At 44.7% G+C, this 21508-nt stretch overlaps 1 long non-coding RNA gene across 1 annotated transcript; it reads right to left on the bottom strand.

Annotated features, from left to right (window-relative positions):
• Positions 1 to 1610: 1610 nt before the first annotated feature.
• Positions 1611 to 19840, bottom strand: LOC141584479 (uncharacterized). Its single transcript, XR_012517549.1, has 3 exons — positions 19755 to 19840; positions 2180 to 2263; positions 1611 to 1907 (listed from the first exon to the last, which is right to left on the bottom strand). It is a non-coding gene; the product is annotated as an uncharacterized LOC141584479 (long non-coding RNA).
• Positions 19841 to 21508: the final 1668 nt, after the last annotated feature.

Raw genomic sequence — 21508 nt, 5'->3', positions numbered from 1 at the left:
TGTCCCGCCGCAGTTTCTTTACCTCCGATAGGTACGGGAAGGCGGTTAAGGAGTTCCGCGGAGATTTTCGGTGTTCGATTAGGTCCCTCTGCTCCCTCGCAGGGAATGGCGTGGCCCTGCCTCGGACTGAGGCACCAGAAAGAGTTGCCCTCCACCTGCCGCTTGTGCAGGAGGGAGTGCTGAGCTTGTTCTCACGTGCATGCAGCCCGGTGCCTCGGTCTACGGGCGAAAGTCCGAGCTCAGGGTGCGTAGGGTGCCTGCTCTAGGCAGTACTCTCCCCTGTCCGGAACGGGACTTGGAAACAGAACCGTGCGCGCACACGTGTGCAACACAAGTATGCACGGGCACAAGCCTCCCCAGTTCAGCCTTTTCCGAAAGCATGGGCTCAGTTCCCACCTGCGTGGTGCGCGCTGGAACTACGGGCAGAGTGGCTCCCCCTGTTCCTCGGCCTTCGTGCTCAGAAGCCTCACAAGCAGGAAGTACGTGACCCCTTTAGCTCGAGGTCATTCAGGCCTGCAGTGAATGAGGGGTTCCCTTGGTGGGTGGACCCAGTACTTAGGATCCTCTTTATTTTAAATTTTGGTATTGGGTTATTCATGTATTTTTTGCATGAATTTTTTTTAGAAAATAAAAATGTTATTCATCTTCATCACAGTTTGTTGGTGCTCCCTTAAATGTCGTGCCCGAAGTGAGTACCTGTTGCATTTGGCAACACGAAAGTCACCTTGGGGAGCACAGTTTAAAGGAAGGACAAAAGCATATTGGAATGGTAATAAAACCTACTTATTAGGGGATTTGTAGGGGGTTAAATAAGGTAATATGTGTGAAAGATCTTCATGAACTAGCAGGGTTATGAGCCAAGTCTTAGGATTTTGTCTTAAACGTATTTTTCTTCAGATTCTTGTCCACTTTATGGTTATATTAACTCCAGCACCTAACCCAGTTGGATATTCATATGTAGTTATTATGAATTTGCAGAAATTGGGTTTACATGACCTCTGCTGCTTTCTTTTGTTACAGATTCATTCTGGGAGACTGAGGTTGTAGCATGGCATTGTAACTCGGAATGCCCACAGACTACTACTGTCAGTTACTAGCTTTGTGGCCGTAAGAAAACCGGTGAAATTGGAACAAAAACCTACCGCAAAGGATTGTTATCAGGGTTAAAAGATACTGCATATCTGTTCACCCAGTAAATGCCGTATGCCAACTCTCTGCCAGCCTGTGCTGTAGGTACTGGGAAACAGCATCAAGAGAGATGAAGGCCCTTCTCTCATTGACTCACACAGGGAAAGAGAGGGAGCAGAAACAATAAACAGTATACATATGCAGCCTACCAGGCAGTGTAGGTAAACCACATATTCACAGCACCTGGTATGTGGCAGATGCTCAATAAATGGTTGTTTGCATTATTATCTCCAGCCCATCTTTTCTGTGTTCCAGAGCAGGACATTCACTGTGTGCTTATCACAGCCACGCCATGTGTCCAAGGCTCATTTTTCCCCTAAACACATTCTCCCTTCTGTATTCCCAGTTTTGGCTAATGGTGACACCATGTTTCCAGTTATCAAAGCTAGAAACTCAACCTTTAAAAAAACAATTAACAGCTTTATTGAGATTTAACACATATACCATTACAATTCACCCATTTTTAAAGAATACAATTTGCTGGGTGCGGTGACACATGCCAGTGGTCGCAGCTACTCAGGAAGCTGAGGTCAGAGACTTGCTCAAGTCCAGTTCTGGGCAATAGTGCACTGTACCCACGGATGTCTACAGAGGATGGAGGGGACCATCAAGTTGCCTAAGAGAGAGGACTCTGCCCAAGTCCAAAAGACTCCTGTGCTGATCAGTAATGGGATCATGGCCGTTGCACTCCAGCCTGGGCAACATGGCAAGACTGTCTCCTATTAAAGAAAAATGAAAGAAATGATACAATTCAGTGGTCTTTAGTATATTCACAGTGGTGCGATTATTACCACAAATCAGTGTCAGAACATTTTGTCCTCCTAAAAAGAAACCTTGGCCGAGCCCAATGGCTCCTGTCTATAATGCCAACACTGAGAGGCCAAGGCGGGTGGATCACTTGAGGTCAGGTGTTGGAGACCAGACTAGTCAACACAGCGAAACCCTGTCTCTACTAAAAATACAAAAGTTAGCCAGCCGTGGTGGTGCGCACCTGTAGTCCCAGCTGCTTGGAGAATTGCTTGAACCCCGGAGAGATCATACCACTGCACTCCAGCCTGGGTGACAGGCCAAGACTCTATCTCAAAAAAAAAAAATACGTGTTAGTAATCACAGCCCTTTTCCCCAATCTATGCCCCATTCCACTCCTAGGCAACCATTAAGCTACCATGTGTCCCTTTAGTTTTGCAAATGATCCTTTGGCCTCAGCCTGGAGTAGCTGGGTCTACAGGCGCAAACTACTATGCCTGGCTAGTTTTGCCTATTTTGGACATTTTATAAATATGTAGTCATATAATATGTGGTCTTTTGAGACTGGCTGCTTTCACTTAGCATAACGTTTTCAAAGTTCATCGTGCTGCAGTATGTATCAGCACTGTATTTCCCTTCATTGCTGAATGACATTTCGCTGTATTGATATTTAATATAACACATGTATTCATTAACGTATAGACATTTGGGTTGTTGTCCACGTTTTGCCCATTATACGAATAGGGCTCCCATATATATATATATATATATATATATATATATATATATATATATTTTTTTTTTTTTTTTTTTTTTTTTTTTTCCGAGACGGAGTTTCGCTCTTGTTGCCCAGGCTGGAGTGCAATGGCGCGATCTCGGCTCACCGCAACCTCCGCCTCCTGGGTTCAGGCAATTCTCCTGCCTCAGCCTCCTGAGTAGCTGGGATTACAGGCACGCACCACCATGCCCAGCTACTTTTTTTTTGTATTTTTAGTAGAGATGGGGTTTCACCATGTTGACCAGGATGGTCTCGATCTCTTGACCTCGTGATCTACCCGCCTCGGCCTCCCAAAGTGCTGGGATTACAGGCTTGAGCCACCACGCCCGGCCTATCCCGTTAATATTTTTATCCAAGTTTTCATAGGGACTTTTTAAATTTAAACACTGAGGTCTCTGTCACCCTGATGAGGGTGTGGTAGCATGAACATAGCTCACTGACACCTCGACTACTAGATTTAAACAGTCCTCCCACCTCAGCCTCCCAAGTGGCTGGGACTCCAGGTATGCACCACCATGCCAAGCTAATTTTTTAATTTTTTGTAAAGATGAGGTTTCACTATGTTGCCCAGGCTGGTCTCGAACTCCTGGGTTTAAGCAGTCCTGCCAGCTCAGCCTCTCAGTGTGCTGAGATTACAGGTGTACCACCCCCAGTCTGTTTGTATTTGTCTTGGGTATGTACCTAGGAGTAGGTAGACACTGGGTCATATGGTCACTCTGTTTAACCATCTGAATAACTGTCAGACTGTTTTCCATAAGGACTACACCGTTTTACATTCCCACCAGCAATGAGTGAGAGATTCAGTTTCTCCACATCTTTGCCAACACTTGCCATAATCAATCTTCTGGATTTTAACCACCCTAGTGGGTATGAAGTGGTATATCACTGTGGTTTTCCTTTGCATTTCCCTGAAGCCTAACGATGTTGAGCATCTTTTCATGTGTTTATTGGCCATTTGAGTATCTTCTTTGAAGAAATGTCTATTCAGATCTTTGCCCATTTTTTAATTGGGTTGTTTGTCTTCTTATTGTTGGTGGTAAGAGTTCTTATATATTCTGATACAAGTCCCTTTTCAGATATGTAATTTGCAAATATTTTCTCCCATTTTGCATATTGTCTTTTCATGCAATATCATTTGAACTATAAAAGTTCTTTAATTTTTACTCATTTTTTTCTTAAGTCCTCCTCTTCCCAATATCCAGTTCATCACGAATTTCACTGATTCTGCCTTAGAAATACCTTTGGAGGCCGGGCGCGGTGCCTCAAGCCTGTAATCCCAGCACTTTGGGAGGCTGAGGCGGGTGGATCACGAGGTCAAGAGATCGAGACCATCCTGGTCAACAAGGTGAAACCCCGTCTCTACTAAAAACACAAAAAGTTAGCTGGGCATGGTGATGCATGCCTGTAATGCCAGCTACTCAGGAGGCTGAGACAGGAGAATTGCCTGAACCCAGGAGGCGGAGGTTGCGGTGAGCCAAGATCGTGCCATTGCACTCCAGCCTGGGTAACAAGAGCGAAACTCCGTCTCAAAAAAAAAAAAAAAAAAAGAAATACCTTTGGAATGCACCCACCACCACTGCCCTATACAACCCATTATTATTTCTCACCTGAATTTAAGTAATAACCTCCAATTCTATTCTCTTTTCTACATCCCACACATCTTACACAATTTATTTTCCAACTGTTTCTGGAAGGATCTTCCTGAAACACAAAATGAGCAGGTCAGACCTCTTTTGGTTCCTCGTCCCTACTATAGCAGTTCTCACATTTCTCCAGTAAGAATACCTTGAGCATTTAAAAAATTCACATTGCAGGTTCATAATCTGGACACAATAAATAAGAATCTCTAGGGGAGGAGTCTGGAAATCTAGTTTTTGTTGTTGCTGTTGTTTTCGAGACAGAGTCTCACTCTGTCGCCCAGGCTGGAGTGCAATGGCACGATCTCAGCTCACTGCAACTTTTGCCGCCTGGGTTCAAGCAATTCTCCTGCCTCAGCCACCTGAGTAGCTGGGATTATAGGCGTGCGCCACCACACCCAGCTAATTTTTGTATTTTTAGTAGAGACAGGGTTTCACCGTGTTGGTCAGGCTGGTCTCGAACTCCTGACTTCAAGAGCCACCCGCCTCAGCCTCCCAAAGCACTGGGATTACAAGCGTGAGTCACTGTGCCCAGCCTGGAAATCTAGTTTTAATAACCCCTGGGTGATTCTTATTCTGAGAATGGTTTGGCCTAGGTCAGTGGTTCTAAAGGATGGGATGGAATTTTGTCCCCCACTGGACATTTGGCAACGTCTGAAGAGATTTTTGGTAGTCACAACTGGATGGCGCTGTCACTGTCATCTGGTGGCAGCTGGCATGCCGCTAAGCACCCTGTAATGCACAGGGCAGCCCCCTCAACAAAATCATCAGCCTCAAATTTCAATCATGTCACGCTGAAAAACCCTGGTCCAGGAGATAAAATACAAACTTCTGCTTTTGAGGCCAGGCAGTTAGTCCCCATTTCTATCAAATGTCTATTGCTCTGTAAGAAATACCCCAAATCTAGTGGCTTAAAACAATAATTTATTATTTCTCTGGATTCTGTGGGTGGACTGGGCAATCCTGCTGCTGGTCTTGCCTAGGCTCCCTCGTGGAGAAGCTGTAGGTGACAGATGAATTGTGACGGCTGCTTAGCGGGAGCCTCTCTTTCCCCGTGGTCTTTCACAGCACAGCACTTTCAGGGATACAGGAGCAGGAGCCTGGTCGTCCTTGGAAGTCATAGGATGCCACTTCTGCTAAATTTTATCAAAGAATGTTACAAGACTGACCTAGATTCATGGGGAAGGGAGATAAACTCTATGTTTTGAAACAGGGAGCTTGCAAAGAATTGATGGTCGTTTAATCCACTTTATTAATGTGCCTTTTCAAAACTATCTCCAAGGGCACACCCACTTCTAACATAGCCCCAGGGGAGGATAGGACCGAAACAGAATCTGAGGCTCTGGTTAATGGAGAGGAGCTACTTTTATGAAAACTTCTCGTGGATTTGACTTCTGTTAATAGTGTTTCCTCTAATGACTTTTCATCAGAGTCTAAATCAAAGTTCTCAAACTTTCGGTTTCAGGATCGCTCCTTAATGTTTGACTCAACACAAGACAGCTTGATTCTCCTATTTTCCTCTGCATTTTATCTGTTACAATATCACACATCATGTAGCCTCTAGAAAATCCCACTGTACACTCGTGACAGTAACAGCAAAAAAGAGAAATAATGACTTAACATTACAACGAAAATAATTTTCACCTTGCAGATGCTCTAAAAGGATCTCAAGGGCCTCCAGGGTTCATAGATCATACTTTGAGAACTGCTGGTCTAAACTACCATCATGTTGACACAGTGTCTTAAAACTGATGAAAGTGTACTGCACTTATAGAAGGTGTCAGGCAAGCAGCTCCCTCAACTTGTGTTGTTGAGACAGAGTCTTGCTCTGTCGCCCAGGCTGGAGTGCAGTGGCATGATCTCAGCTCACTGCAACCTTTGCCTCCTGGGTTTAAGCAATTCTCCTGCCTCAGCCACCTGAGTAGCTGGGATTATAGGCATGCGCCACCACACCCAGCTAATTTTCGTGTTTTTAGTAGAGATGGGGTTTCACCGTGTTGGTCAGGCTGGTCTCGAACTCCTGACCTCAAGAGCCGCCTGCCTCAGCCTCCCAACGTGCTTCTGCCGACCTCCTTCTATTCATTACATTCAGGATGCTGGGCCTTTTTATCACCTCACCCTTGTACGGATATTCTCTCTTATCCCTATCAAACTCCCAGTCATGCCTCAAAACCCAGTATAAATGCCTGCTCGTTGGTCAAGGCTGGCTTGATTCTCCTAGGCATAATTAGGACACCTCTCTTCTGTGTTTCACATACTTTATTCTTCCTTCCGTGAAAGTATTTCCCTTGTTACGCTGATATTTGTCAGTACAGCCTGGGTAATAGAGCAAGGTATCCTCTGGACTGAAAGTTAAAAAAAAATTAGCTGGGCGTGGCTGCACATGCCTGTAGTCCCAGCTACTTGGAAAGCTGAGGCAGGGAGATCACTTGTGCTCAAGAGTTTGAGGTTACAGCGAGCTATGATTGTGCCTCTATACTCCAGCCTGGGCAACAGAGCAAGGCCCTGTCCGAAAAAATTTAAAAAAAAAATGAAAGGCGGGAGGGAGTGAGGGAAATTGGTTTGCCTCTTCCCTAGTTAGACCAGAAACTTGTTATTCTGAAGTTCAATTTTTTTTAAAAAAATTGATATGTGCGGTGGCTCAAGCCTGTAATCCCAGCACTTTGGGAGGCCGAGGCGGGTGGATCATGAGGTCAAGAGATCGAGACCATCCTGGTCAACATGGTGAAACCCCGTCTCTACTAAAAATACAGAAAATTAGCTGGGCGTGGTGGCACCTGCCTGTAATCCCAGCTACTCGGGAGGCTGAGGCAGGAGAATTGCCTGAACCCAGGAGGCAGAGGTTGCGCTGAGCCGAGATCGCGTCATTGCACTCCAGCCTGGGTAACAAGAGCAAAACTCCATCTCAAAAAAAAAAAAAAAAAAAATTGATAGGTGATAAGTGTGTAAACTGCTCCATTTCCAAGTCTCCAACCAGCTGTTCTTTTGTTTTGTTTTGTTTTTAGACAATCTTGCTCTGTTGCCCAGGCTAGAGTGCAGTGGTGCAATTTTGGCTCACCACAACCTCGGCTTCCTGGGTTCAGGGAATTCTCGTGCCTCAGTCTCCCAAGTAGCTGGGACTTCAGGCACAGGCCACCACGCCCACCTAATTTTTATATTTTTAGTAGAGATGGTTTTCGCCATGTTGGCCAGACTAGTCTCGAACTCCTGACCTCAGGTGATCCATCCGCCTTGGCCTCCCAAAGTACTAGGATTACAGGCATGAGCTACCATGCCTGGCCGTCTCTAACCAATTGTTCTAATAAATATATCAACTCTTCTCTTCCCCATGGTTTTGTGTGAGGCCTTCTTTACCATGTATCAACTTTTTATACATAATAGATTCTAGATTGAGGCAGGAGGATTTGCTTAAGCCCAGGAGTTCGAGACCAGCCTGGGCAACACAGTGGTAGCCCGTCTCTACAAAACGTTTTAAAATTAGCTGGATGTGGTGTCGTGCACCTGTAGTCCCAGCTACCTGGGAGGCTGAGGTGGGAGGTTTGCTTGAGCCCAGGAGGTTGAGGCTGCAGTGAGCTGTGATTTCCACTATTCTTGCTATTTTGCTTCAACAACGTGTTTTTATTCAAAACCCATGACATTTTAATCTCACCACGATATAATATGCTTTAGCATCTATTAGAGCTTGTCTTTTTACATCCATTGCTCTTCTGAATTTTGTTTGAAAATCTGATCTGTTTACGTCTTTAGTTTAACTCTAGAGTAATTTTGGCAATTGTTTAAGAAATGTCCTGCAAAGAGTTTAATTGGAATTGCATTTGCCAAAAACAATTTGGGGGAGCAGGGAGAAATATTTTCATCTTCACAGTATCTGGATGGCCCATTAAGACATCTGCTGCCTTTTTTCCCCATTTGTTCAGCTTTAAAAAAAAACACTTCTCAAACATGGTTTTGCTTCCTTAATATAACTTAGTGAAATATTAAAGAGGAATTCTCATGAGCATTATTATTATTATTATTATTATTTTTTTTTTTTTTTTTTTTTTGGGGACGGAGTTTCGCCCTTGTTACCCAGGCTGGAGTGCAATGGCGCGATCTCGGCTCACCGCAACCTCCGCCTCCTGGGGTCAGGCAATTCTCCTGCCTCAGCCTCCTGAGTAGCTGGGATTACAGGCACGTGCCACCATGCCCAGCTAATTTTTTTGCACTTTTAGTGGAGACGGGGTTTCACCATGTTGACCAGGATGGTCTCGATCTCTCAACCTTGTGATCCACCCGCCTCGGCCTCCCAAAGTGCTGGGATTACAGGCTTGAGCCACCGCGCCCGGCCTATATTTTTTGTTAATAATTATATTATTATTTGTTGATACTGTGGATAAAATTGTTTTTATTTTATTTTTCCTGTTTTTTTTTTTTTTTTTTTTTTTTGAGATGGAGTCTCACTCTGTCACCAGGCTGGAGTGCAGTGGCACAATCATTGCTATTCAGGAGGCTGAGGCAGGAGAATTGCTTGAACCGGGACCCAAAAGGGGGAGGCTGCAATGAGCCGAGATCACACCACTACATTCCAGCCTTGGCTATAGAGCAAGATTCTGTCTCAAAAAAAAAAAAAAAAAAAAAAAAGGAAGTTAAGATGGTAAATTTTAGGCTATGTATATTTTATTGCAATTTTTTAAAAAGTGATGCTAAAGAGATACTGTCTATTTTTATAATTAATTTTTGTTAGAAATGGCTATTGAGGCCAGGGCTGTGGCTCATCCTTGTAATCCCAGTACTTTGGGAGGCCAAGGTGGGTGGATCACCTGAGGTCGAGAGTTTGAGACCAGCCTGACCAACATGGATAAACCCCATCTCTACTACAAATACCAAATTAGCCAGGTGTGGTGGCACACGCCTGTAATCCCAGCTACTCGGGAGGCTGAGGCAGGAGAATCGCTTGAACCCGGAGGCAGAGGTTGCAGTGAGCCGAGATCGTGCCCCTCCAGCCGGGGCAGCAAGAGGGAAACTCCCCATCTCAAAAAAAAAAAAAAAAAACGACTGTCGAATTGTATTGACTGATTTTCACCATCCATAAAGATGATCATTTTTATAGTTGATCTATAGTTGTAAAGTACTATATTAATAGGCTTACTTATTGAATTTTTCTTATATTGACATGCTCAGCACAACTATAGTTTTTCTTTCATTATGTTAATTACATCTGCTAATATTTTATTTTAGATTTTTCATCTATATCTACCTGATATAGCCCAATTCATTAGCAGTATCAAATGAGCTTATGTTAAATGACTGTAAACTCCCATTATACCTTCCCTTGCCCTCTTTTATCCTCCCTTTTATGATAATTCTAGGAAGGAGTTATCAGGCCAATGAATTACTCAGGTCAAAGGATACTTATGCTCAGAGAGAGAAAACCAGAATACCAGCTAAGTCCGCATCGTAGTCTATGCTGTTTGTTTGCTTGTTCGTTCTATTGCTCCATCCACTGGTATCCCAGGCAGTCTTACTCACGTGTGTTCTCTTGTTTAGCAGTAATTCCTCTGGGCAAGAGAGGAAGGGGCTGAGAAGATCTGCTCCTGGAAGGGTTAGTATTTAAACACTCTCCCTCCACCAGCAAGCAGCAGGTGGGGCAAGATGGACTCAAAAGCTCACCTGGACTAAATCCTTTTCCCCTGTTCTCCAGGTCCCGAGTTCCACCCACTTTAAGATGACTGGATGCAGGCAAACCCATTGCCCTCCCCCATCGGCCCAGAGACAGTTTGAGAAAGGAGTGTGTGTGTGATTTCCAGTCTTCCCCATGATGCTTGCGGTCTCCTTAATATATATTTTCATGTGTGAGATTGCTTTCCACTATTAGGCTGGAAAACTTTCTCAGTCACTGCTTGACTTACTGGTCTAGTCAGGTCTTTCATTCCATGTTTTAACAATTTTGATAATATATATTTTTATGGAAAATTGCCTATTTCGTTGAGATTTTTCAAATTTATTTGTTAGTGCCTGCTTGTGCTGTTAGCACTCTGGGGCAAATGTGAATTTCTTCTGAGCATGAGGGTAAAATAATCTATTGAGAATTAAACTGCAAACCCAGCTCAAAAGGATCATAGCAGAGATGCTTGAAGATCGTAATTGTTGTTTTTATTTTTATTTATTTATTTTTGAGCCAGAGTCTCATTCTATTATTCAGGCACAATCTCATCTCACCGAAACCTCCGCCTCCCGGGTTCAAGCCATTCTCCAGCCTCAGCCTCCCGAATAGCTGGGATTACAAGCATGCACCACCATGCCCAGCTGATTTTTGTGTTTTTAGTAGAGATGGGGTTTCAGCATATTGGCCAGGCTGGTCTCGAACTCCTGACCTCAGGTGATCCACCCACCTTGGCCTCCCAAAGCGCTGGGATCACAGGCGTGAGCCACGAGCCTGGAAATTGTTGTTTTTAGTTTGTGGGCCTCTTTGAGGGTCTCATGAAGCTTGTAGATTCTCTTCTTGGAAAATTGCAAAAACTGGCCAGGCACGGTGGCTCACGCCTGCAATCCCAGCACTTTGGGAGGCCAAGGCGGGCGAGGTCAGGAGTTCGAGACCAGCCTGGCCAACATGGTGAAACTCTGTCTCTACTAAAAATACAAAAAATTAGCTAGGTGTGGTAGCAGGCGCCTCTGATCCCAGCTACTCAGGAGGCTGAGTCAGGAGAATTTCGGGAACCCAGAAGGCAGAGGTTGCAGTGAGCTGAGACCGTGCCACTGCACTCCAGCCTGGCCAACAGAGCGAGACTACATTAAAAAAAAAAAAAAATTGCAAAAACTGTATGTAAAGCTTTTCATCTAGGTTAGAAAGTTCCCATATCTCCCAGAACCTATCTGCAGACTATGGTTCCATGTCCATGAGCTCTATGACTAAAATGATGGAGTGGCTCCCAGAACCGTCATTGTTCACATAGCCTTTTGAATGCACTGACATATCTGAAGCAAGCCAGTGTCGATCGTAAAGAGGAGAAGGTTTGTCCTCATAGAAGCAGAGACAAAGGGGAGTCAGAGGTGCAGTGACCAGCAGTGCTCATCTCAGCACGGTCCAGGGGATAGGTAGTTTCAGTGGCTGAATTTCACAGATGCTGGTTTAGCTGACAAGGTGATCGCTTATTACAAAATGAACGTCTTTATCCAGTTCACATTCTTCACAAGGATAGCTTGTCATTAAATGCTCAGTTTATCTCACAGACTTCCTTTGTTCTGAGTTCATATGATCAGGCTGTTTTCCAGCCTCAGTTATATTTCTCATTTTTAATTTATAAATTGCTACTTGGATTTATACATCAGTCTTATGACTTGGCTAATGTGAGTCTTTCTGTGAGAAATGGCTCTGAGAGACAAAATCAGCATTCTGAGATGCAAAACCAAGCACTTGATACGGTAACTAAATGAGGATAGGGAATGCAGGCCCATAATGCCTCTCAGGGAACGTCCCACTGGCTTCATTCAGGCAGGACATTGAACACATTGTCGTGATGGCCAGGCTAGCTATCCTCAATGTGGAACTATCCTATACATAATTGGATAGCCCTTTCTTCAATCTGATTGTAATTATTCCTGCTCCTTGACTAGTATTCAGAGGATCATCTGTCTATATTATCTTTTTAAAAATGTTTCTTCCTGTTTTTTTTTTTTTTTTTTTTTTTTTTTTCGAGACGGCGTTTTGCTCGTTACCCAGGCTGGAGTGCAATGGCGCGATCTCGGCTCACCGCAACCTCCACCTCCTGGGTTCAGGCAATTCTCCTGCCTCAGCCTCCCGAGTAACTGGGATTACAGACACATGCCACCATGCCCAGCTAATTTTTTGTATTTTTAGTAGAGACAGGGTTTCACCATGTTGAGCAGGATGGTCTCGATCTCTGGACCTCGTGATCCACCCGGCTCTGCCTCCCAAAGTGCTGGGATTACAGGCTTGAGCCACCGTGCCCGGCCGTTTCTTCCTGTTTTTTTTGTTTTTGAGACAGGATCTCACTCTCTACCCAGACTAGAGTGCAGTAGTGCGATCATGACTTATTGCAGCCTCAACCTCCCTGGCTCAAGTAATCCTCCTATCTCAGCCTCCTGAGTAGCTGGGACCACAGGCTCACACTACCTTGCACAGCTAAGTTATTTTTATTTTATTTATTTATTTTTGAGACTGAGTTTCGCTCTCTCACCCAGGCTGGAGTGTAGTGGCACAATCTGAGCTCACTGCAATCTCCGCCTGCCGGGTTCAAGCAATTCTCTTCCCTCAGCCTCCTGAATAGCTAGGATTGCAGGCATGCACCACCACACCCGGCTAATTTTGTACTTTTAGTAGAGATGAGGTTTCTCCATGTTGGTCAGGCTGGTCTTGAACTCCTGACTTGAGGTGATCTGCCCACCTCGGCCTCCCAAAGTGCTAGGATTACAGGTGTTAGCCAACGCACCCAGACTGTTTTTATTTTATTTGTAGAGACCAGGTCTCCCTCTGTTGCCCAGGCTGGTCTTAAACTCCTAGACTCAAGTAATCCTCCCATCTCGGCCTCGCAAAGTGCTGGGATTACAGGTGTGAACCAGCGCGCCCAGCCACCATCTTGTATTTACTTTTCTTTTTTTTTTTTTTTTTTGAGATGGAGTTTTACTCTTGTTGCCCAGGCTGGAGTGCAATGGCACGATCTCGGCTCACCGCAACCTCTGCCTCCTGGTTCAGGCAATTCTCCTGCGCCCGGCTGTATTTACTTTTCAAAATTGATGTGAATACTACTTTACGTTCATTACTTTCCTCCTAATAATTTCATCCCCTCTCCTCCTAAAATCATAAAGTGAATATCTAGTTTCTTGTTATAGCTCTCTCTCTCTTTTTTTTTTTTTAATTTTGTTTTTGTTTATGAACCAGAGTCTTGCTCTGTTGCCGAGCTGGAGTGCAGTGGTGCGATCTTAGCTCACTGCAACCTCCACCTCCCAGTTCAAGCAATTCTTCTGCCTCAGCCTTCTAGCAGCTGGGATTACAGACACATGCCACTACACTCAGCTAATTTTTGTATTTTTAGTAGAAATAAGGTTTCACCATGTTTTGGCCAGGCTGGTCTTGAACTCCTGACCTCATGGTCTGCCGGTCTCGGCCTCCCACAAGTGATAGGATTACGAGCGTGAGCCACCGCACCCAGCTTATAGCTGTCTTATACAGAAGCTTTTTTTTTTTGTTTTGTTTTGTTTTTTTGTTTTTGATATGGAGTTTTTGCTTTTGTTACCCAGGCTGGAGTGCAATGGCGCGATCTCGGCTCACCGCAACCTCCGCCTCTTGGGTTCAGGCAATTCTCCTGCCTCGGCCTCCTGAGTAGCTGAGATTACAGGCACGCGCCACCATGCCCAGCTAATTTTTTGTATTTTTAGTAGAGACGGGGTTTCACCACGTTGACCAGGATGGTCTCGATCTCTTGACCTTGTGATCCACCCGCCTCGGCCTCCCAAAGTGCTGGGATTACAGGCTTGAGCCACCGCGCCCGGCCATACAGAAGCTTTTATAATAAAGAATTTACCTCTGAGCTATGCTTCTTCTGTGTGAAGGTACCTCCCTATTTGATTTTCATATTGATTTTGTTTCTTCTACGCTAGGTTCCTCTTCTTGTGTTGTCAGAATTTTAGCCTGGCTTTTTCTAGAGCTAGATTCTCAAGTATCTAACACTTGAATAGCATTTTACACCTTATGAATATATTCACATACACTAGGTGATTTTCCTCACAGCCTTCTGAAGTTGACCCAATAGGAATTATTATCCCTTGCAACTTGACAATTTAAAACACAAAGAAGCCAGCTGACCTGTCACAAAACCAGAACGTGTACCTACGAACAGCAAAATCACTCTCAAAGTCACAACAGAACCCACTCAGGCTTTTTGTCTTCTTAAATTCTTGTTCCCAGAGTCTCACAGTAGAAATCTGTATTTCTAGAGTGTAGGTCAGAGTCAAGTCCTCTTGGCTTTCCAAGACGAGAGGACATGCCCCTCCAAGCTTCCTGTTTCTGTTGCACAAACTGAATCTTTTTGCTGGTTGCAGCTGTCAGGGTCTGTTTACCTTTTGCTAATAATGAAAGGGTTAATCATTTCCTAACATCTCTGTATGTTGATCATTTAAGAAAATAATAGAAATAAATTTAGTGCTGAGCGCGGTGGCTCAAGCCTGTAATCCCAGCACTTTGGGAGGCCGAGGTGGGAGGATCATGAGGTCAAGAGATCGAGACCATCCTGGTCAACATGGTGAAACCCCGTCTCTACTAAAAAATACAAAAAATCAGCTGGGCATGGTGGCACGTGCCTGTAACCCCAGCTACTCGGGAGGCTGAGGCAGGAGAATTGCCTGAACCCAGGAGGCGGAGGTTGCGGTGAGCCGAGATCGTGCCATTGTACTCCAGCCTGGGTAACAAGAGTGAAACTCCATCTCAAAAAATAAAATAAAATAAAATAAAATAAAAATAAATAAATAAATAAATTTATTGAATGTGTCAGGCACCATTTTAAGCATCTTATGTGTAATAAATAAGTTAACCATCACAGTAACCTTGTAACATGGGTGCTATTTTTATTTTTTCATTAGTAGATAATGTACCTATTTTGGGAATATATGTGATACTTTGATACCTGTATATGATGTGTAATGATCAAATCAGGGTAATAGATATCACAATTGTGTGATAACCATTGTCTCAAACATTTATCTTTGTGTCGGGAACATTCCAAATCTTCTCTTCTAATTATTTTGAAATATGTAATAAATTATTGTTAATTATGATTTCCCTGCTCTCAAATACAGGAACTTATTCCTTTATCTAACGGTATTTTTGTACGCCCATATGTTGGTCTTTAAGTTTTTCCAAGCCCCCCCACTGCCGCCCCCTGCCCGCCCTGCCACTGCTAAATTTGACTGGCTTAAAATATAAAAAAGTTTTTCCAAAGTTGTAAAGAAATTCCAACAGCAAGAACATCTATGATATTAAGTGACATGTGAAAGGAACTTGGTAAAAATACTGCAAATAATTGTCGTTTTGCTGTGGAAACCTTTTCCCTGAATAAAGGTATCCATTGTTACCAAATGGAAACATGTTACCAAATTCAAACAGCGAATCAGCCCTCTTGAGTGACATGTGAAAGGAACTTGGTGAAGAATCCTGCAAATCATCATCATTTTGTTGTGTGAACCATTTTCCTGAATAAGTGTTCATTGTTACCAAATTGAAACATGGTCTAGGGTGTAACAATCTCATTATTTTTATGATCACAACACACAGTGTCCATCAAAGAGGACTATGCATAAGGCAAAACCCTCCTCTCAATTAATTTTTTTTTTAAATGTGTCCTTTAAAAACCATATCCAGGCCGGGCGCGGTGGCTCAAGCCTGTAATCCCAGCACTTTGGGAGGCCGAGGTGGGTGGATCACGAGGTCGAGAGATCGAGACCATCCTGGTCAACATGGTGAAACCCCATCTCTACTAAAAATACAAAAAACTAGCTGGGCGTGGTGGTGCATGCCTGTAATCCCAGCTCCTTAGGAGGCTGAGGCAGGAGAATTGCCTGAACCCAGGAGGCGGAGGTTGCGGTGAGCCGAGATCCCGCCATTGTACTCCAGCCTGGGTAACAAGAGCGAAACTCCGTCTCAAAAAAAAAAAAAAAAAAAAAAAAAAAAAAAAAAAAAAAAAAACCTTGTCCAAGGCTGGACGCAGTGGCTCACGCCTGTAATCCCAGCCCTTTGGGAGGCTGAGACGGGTTGATCATGAACGAGGTCAGGAGATCAAGACCACCCTGGCCAACGTGGTGAAACCCATGTCTCTACTAAAAATACAAAATTTTTATTTTTGTATTTTTACAATACAGAATTAGCTGGGTGCAGTGGTGCGTGCCTGTAATCTCAGCTACTTGGAAGGATGAGGCACAAGGATCGCTTGAACCCAGGAGGCAGAGGTTGCAGTGAACCCATATCTCGCCACTGTACTCCAGCCTGTGTGATAGAGCAAGACTCTGTCTCAGAAAAAAAAAAAAAAAGTAGTTCAAAATGGGACTTAGCCCAATGACATCCACATATATCATTCCATGATATACTTCAATTTTCTTTCTTTCTTTTTTTTTTTTTGAGACAGAGTTTCACTCTCGCTGCCCAGGCCGGAGTGCAATGGCAGGATCTCGATTCACCGCAACCTCCACCTCCTGGGTTCAAGTGATTCTCCTGCCTCAGCCTCCCTAGTATCTGGGATTACAGGCATGCACTACCATGCCTGCTAATTTTGTATTTTTGCTGAGACAGGGTTTCTCCATGTTGGTCAGGCTGGTCTCGAACTCCTGACCTCAGATGATCCACCCACCTTGGCCTCCCAAAGTGCTGGGATTACAGGTATGAGCCACCATGCCTGGCTAATTTTCTTATTTTAATTTGAACACACTACCAGAGAAATAGGTTCATTGACTACTAAAAGCTAACACTAATTGGTTATTCTACAACAGGTTCTATGCTAAGCATTTTAGTTGTATTATTTGATGAAACTGTCTCAGTACCCATGCAAATACAGTCAGCTGGTTTATCACAAAGATGCAAAGGCAATTTCAATGTAGAAAGGATAGTTTTAAAACAAATGGTGCTGGAATAATTGGGCATCGATGTGGAAAAAAATTAACCTAAACAGACTTTAAATCTTTTGCAAAAATTTCCCCAAATGGATTGTAAATCTAAGTGTAAAACGAAACTAATAAACTTCTAGAAGAAAACATAAGAGAAAATCCCTTGGGACATAACAAAAGCACAAGCTATGTGTGGACTTTATTATCTATGTAATTGGACTTGATTAAAATTAACTTTCACTCTGTGAAAGACATTGTTAGCAGAATGAGGAGCCAAGCCACAGACTGGGAGAAAATATTGGCAAAACCCAGATCTGAGAAATGCAGAGAACTCAAAAACTCAACAATAAGAAAACAAACAACTGGGCGGGGCACGGTGGCTCATGTCTGTGATCCCAGCATTTTGGGAGACCGAGGCGGGCAGATCGCCTGAGGTCAGGAGTTCAAGACCAGCCTGGCCAACATGGTGAAACCCTGTCTCTACTAAAAATACAAAAAAATAGTGGGGGGTGGTAGCACATGCCTGTAATCCCAACCATGCAGGAGGCTGAGGCAGGAGAATTGCTTGAACCCGAGAGGCGGAGGTCGCAGTGAGCCAAAATCGCGCCACTGCGTTCCAGCCTGGGCGACAGAGCAACACTCCATTTCAACATAAAAAAAATAAAACAAAACAAACAGCTGAATTAAAAAATGAGCAAAATATCTGAATAGATACTTTACCAAACAATATATACACATGGCAAATAAGCATATGAAAAAAAAAATCTCCAACATGCATTTGTCATTAGGGGAATGAAAATTAAAACAGGAGATAGCAATATGCACCTATTCAAATGGCTGAAATCCAAAAACCTAAAACAGAAGTTTCTGGCAAAAACATGGAGCAACAGGAATTCTCATTCATGGCTGCGGGGAAATGCAAAATTATACAGCCACTTGGAAGAGAGTTTGGCATTTTTTTTTGCAAAGATCAACATAGAGTTACCGTATGATCCAACAGTCATGCTTGTTTGTATTTACCCAATTGATTTGAAAATGTATATCCATGCCAAAATTGCACACAAATGTTTGTGGCAGCTTTAATCATAATTACCAAAAACTGGAAGCAACTAAGATGTCCTTCAATAGGTGAATCGACACATCCTGTGTGATATGTCTATACCAGGCGTCAACAAACTACGGCCTGCGGGCTGCATGCGGGCCCCCTGAGGCCATTTATCCGGCCCCCCACCGCACTTTGGGAAGGGGCACCTCTTTCATTGGTGGCACAGTATGTGGTGGCCTCCCAACGGTCTGAGGGACAGTGAACTGGCCCCCTGTGTAAAAAGTCTGGGGACGCCTGGTCTATACAATAGTATTCAACAACAAAAAGAAATGAGCTATCAAAGCGTGAAGAGATAGGTGAATTTTTAATGCATATTGCTAAATTAAACAATTTAAAAATTAGCCAAGTATGGTGGCACACACCTGTGATCCCAGCTACTCAGGAGCGGAGGCAGAAAGGTCACGTAAGCCCGGGAGGTTGAGGCTGCAGTGAGCCATGTTCATGCCACTGCACTCCAGCCTGGGCAACATAGGAAGACCCTATCTCAAAAATAAATAAATGCAATGATTGGGTACTAGGTTTAGTACCTGGATGATGAAATAATACGTGCGACAGACCCCCGTGACATGAGTTTACCTATATAACAATCCTGCATATGTACTGTTGAACCTAAAAGTTAAATAAATAAAAATAAAAGTATAATTCTCAGGAACCGCATAATCACCCCTGCAAGCCCATTTTCTCTTCAGTGACCTTGTGTCAGTGACTCGCCTTGTTTGGACCTTGGGCCAACAGACCTCACAAGTGGCCACTGTTAAGGTATACCTGGTTCGGTGAGCAAAATGTATGGACCCCGAACTGCTGCTGGGAATCCACCACTGATGGGCAGAAGACGGGGTGATGGATGTCTTCTGTTTGTCCCTCTAGATACACTCTTTCTTTCTCTCCCTCCCTCCCTCCCTTCCTTTCCCTCCCTCCCTCCCTTTCCCTCCCTCCCTCCTTTCCTTTCCCTCCCTCCCTCCCTCCTTTCCTTTCCCTCCCTCCCTCCCTTCCTTTCCCTCCCTCCCTCCCTCCCTTCCTTTCTTTCCCTCCCCCCTCCCTCCCTTTCTTTACCTCCCTCCCTCCCTCCCTTCCTTTCCCTCCCTCCCTTCCTTCCTTTCCCTCCCTCCCTCCCTCCCTTCCTTTCCCTCCCTCCCTCTCTCCATCCCTTCCTTTCCCTCCCTCCCTCTCTCCATCCCTTCCTTTCCCTCCCTCCCTCCCTTCCTTCCTTCCTTTCCCTCCCTCCCTCCCTCCCTTCCTTTCCCTCCCTCCCTCCCTCCCTCCCTTCCTTTCCCTCCCTCCCTCCCTTCCTTCCTTTCCCTCCCTCCCTCCCTCCCTCCCTTCCTTTCCCTCCCTCCCTCCCTCCCTTCCTTCCTTTCCCTCCCTCCCTCTCTCACTTTTCTTTTCTTTCTTTTTTTCATACATTCTCACTGTCTCCCAGGCTGGAGTGCAGTGGCACAATCTCAGCTCACTGCGACCTCTGCCACCTGGGTTCAAGCAATTCTCGTGCCTCAGCCTCCTGAGTAGCTGGAAGTACAGGTGCCTGCCGCCACGCCTGGCTAATTTTTGTATTTTTAGTGGAGATAGGTTTTCATTACATTGTCCTGACTGGTCTCAAACTCCGGACCTCAAGTGATCCGTCCACCTCGGCCTCCCAGAGTGCTGGGACCACAGGCGCGAACCACCACGAACAGGCTAGATAGACTTTTTCATGCCCTTCCCAACTCTGTACCTTGAGAGGCTGACCCACATGGACTTCCTCAGTGAGTGTCCTTGTCCTTCGGCCTCCGGTTGTACCTGGTCCATGGGAAGCACTGGCAGCAGATGGGAGGGAGGGAGGAGTGTCAGGATAGGGTATTTATTCTTGGTTTTATTTATTTTTATTATTGATTTGTTCTAGGTATTTATTCTGCTGGTCAGAGAAGATTGGTGACACTCTTCTTCCAAAGCCACATCTCCCGTCAGTGGCCTTTTCCACCCAGTCCCTCTTTTCAGGTTTTAGTAACAGCTCCCTCCCCCACAAAAGCTTCTCAGTCCAAAGCTCAGCCTTTTGCAAACGCACTGTGGCCTGGGTACCAGGCAGATATGTGCTTGCGCCAGTGTGGGCAATCAATGTTCATTAAATGAATCAGCCAACGAATCATGTGTTCCAAGACACCCTTGTGACAATACAACTGAGTGTCAGAGGACTGAGTAGTCAGTGCTGGGCTCCACCCGCAGCGCCGTCTGCTTACCTAGGTGAGTGGTCTGGGTGTTGTATTCGTTCTGTAAACCTTAGTCTCTTATATTTAAACTGGAGATAAGAATATCTTCTTCACTAAGTTAATTCAATGAAAAGCAGTCTGTGCAAAGTGCTTAGTTAGCATAGTGTCTGGCACAAAAAAAATGCTTAGTAAACAATAATTATGAGTCTTATCTAATTAGTCATCTAATCCAGTCCCAGCTAATATGAGATGGTCTTTCGCAATAGATAAATAAGGACACAAATAGATAATTAGCAGCAACCAGAAGTAACTGGCAAACAACGTTGTAAACATGTTCTCCCCAGCTAGTAGGCAAAGAAATGCAAAAGAAACAGTGAGATGCCACGTCTCGCCTCCAAAGCTAGAAAACGGTTTTAACAATCCTTAAAGCCAGAAGCGTCATGACGAAACAAGGAAAGTCATGAGGAAAACAGTCATTCAGCTTGGGGCACAGAAAGGCCAGAATGCCACAGTTTTTAAAATTTAAGTGCACCTGCCTCTGACCTAGTAATTGTGCTTTTAGTACTCTAGACTACAGAAATACACAGACAAATAAGTGAGCATAAAGAAATTCCTGGCCGGGCACGGTGGCTCACGCCTATAATCCCAGCACTTTGGGAGGCCGAGGCGGGCGGATCACGAGGTCAAAAGATCGAGACCATCCTGGTCGACATGGTGAAACCCCATCTCTACTAAAAATACAAAAATTAGCTGGGCGTGGTGGCGCATGCCTGTCATCCCAGCTCCTCAGGAGGCTGAGGCAGGAGAATTGCCTGAACCCAGGAGGCGGAGGCTGCGGTGAGCCGAGATCGCGCCATTGCACTCCAGCCTGGGTAACAAGAGCGAAACTCCGTCTCAAAAAAAAAAAAAAGAAATTCCTAAAACCATTGTTTACAATTACAATAGACAGGGAGGGAGGGAGGGAGGAAAGAAGGGAGGGAGAAAAGGAGGGAGGAAAGGAAGAAGGGAGGGAGGGAGGGAGGGACGGAGGGAAGAGAGGAAGGAGGGAGGGAGGGAAGCTAAATATCTATTGAAAAGGGAACACCTGGGCCAGGCACGATGGGAGGCCAAGGTAGGTGGATCACGAGGTCAGGAGATCGAGACCCTCCTGGCCAACATGGTAAAACCCCATCTCTACTGAAATACAAAAAGCCAGGCATGGTGGTGTGCCCCCGTAATCCCAGCTACTCAGGAGGCTGAGGCAGGGGAATCTCTTGAACCCAGGAGGCGACAGACAGAGCAA

This window comes from Saimiri boliviensis, chromosome 5 (assembly GCF_048565385.1).
Source record: "Saimiri boliviensis isolate mSaiBol1 chromosome 5, mSaiBol1.pri, whole genome shotgun sequence".
In the NCBI taxonomy this organism is placed as follows: domain Eukaryota; kingdom Metazoa; phylum Chordata; class Mammalia; order Primates; family Cebidae; genus Saimiri; species Saimiri boliviensis.
The sequence above is the reverse complement of the archived record's forward strand: the minus strand, read 5'-3'. Positions and strand labels throughout refer to the sequence as shown.